The following is a 1,453-nucleotide window of genomic DNA, read 5'->3' as shown; positions in this document are numbered from 1 at the left end:
TTCTTCTAGAAGAATAGTGGGCTTTGCTCTTTCTTGTGAACCAGTTCCTTACCTGGTCGAGTCTGTTGTCCATGAAAAAAAAATTAGATATTAATAGATCCTTTACCTAAAAAAAAGTCTGATCAGCAAGGAATAACCAATGGGTCATTATTCCTACCTAAAACTAAGACGTTTGCTGTGATTTAAAGAATTTAGCATGAATTAGTAAAAAATATGTAATTTTTGTTGCAATCACTGAGTCCAGAAACAGCCATTTTTGCCCACATATAGTAACACCTCACTACTGACATCTTCCAGCAGTGACGTCACGGTGCGGTAAGCCTAGTGCCATTCTCCCTGCTTTACAAGAGAAAAATCATTGGGAACAACTAAGACACATCTGCAATCAACAACAACCATTTAAGATTTCAAGAGCACTTCACCGTTGAAATTCACCAGAGCTATAGCTAAATTGATAATGCCCATGTGTGGCAGTAGGATGTTGTAATACATCGGGTAAGAGTGAATAAAAAAATAGTTGCCATCGAATTCTGGCCAGAAAAAAAAACATATTATTAATCCACTACTCTGTCCTTTGCATAGTGCACTGGTCGTTGCCATCATCGATAATAGCGCGTTGTGACAGACACCAGATACAGAACTGGGACTTGCTGAACAGCCAATACTGCATCGTGACATCACAAACCGGCAGGGGGCAGTAGTGTTCTTTGACAAACATGGATGTCTCCAGTTAAGCACATTCAAATGAAAATACTCTTAATTAAAAACACTTATTGAAAAATATGTAATAATATCATACTTAAACAAACTACTTTCTGAAGTTTGTATTCTGAATGTGACCGGACTTTTCCTTTCAAGGATCCTTTACCTGTTGTATAATCAAATCAAATGCCTCACATAATCAAGCTCTTCAGTTGAATTTCAACCCCGGGAATAATAACATGGTTTATTAAGATGTGGATTCTAGATATGGAGCAAACCCGGATCCCAACCTTTACAATGAACGTGTAAAACTTGAAAAAATTATTTTAATTTGACTACATCTACGAATGCTCTACTTCAACTAACCAAGACAAGGCGGCGCTTTTTTGAATCTGGCGACAAAGCGGGGAAACTTTTAGCTTTCCAAGCACAAGCTCAGGCAACCTCCAAATTAATCCCATTCATCAGATCAGCCACAGGAGAGATTCTTTCTGATCCCAAGAAGATAAATGACAGATTTGTGTCATTCTATTCAGATCTTTATACCTCCCTGGCCCCTATCACTATAATGGAAGTGCAAGAATCTATCCAGTCTTTAAGCTTGGGCAAGTCTCCTGGCCCTGACGATTTCACTTCAGAATACTATAAGGTCAATGGGGATCTTTTGGCTCCAGTATTGACTGATATATCTAATGACCTGCCTAGCACCTTATCAGAAGCAACAATATCGCTGATTCTTAAGAATGATAAA

Source organism: Cyprinodon variegatus, unplaced genomic scaffold, assembly GCF_000732505.1.
Source record: "Cyprinodon variegatus isolate N-32 unplaced genomic scaffold, C_variegatus-1.0 Scaffold354, whole genome shotgun sequence".
Classification (NCBI taxonomy): domain Eukaryota; kingdom Metazoa; phylum Chordata; class Actinopteri; order Cyprinodontiformes; family Cyprinodontidae; genus Cyprinodon; species Cyprinodon variegatus.
The sequence above is the reverse complement of the archived record's forward strand: the minus strand, read 5'-3'. Positions refer to the sequence as shown.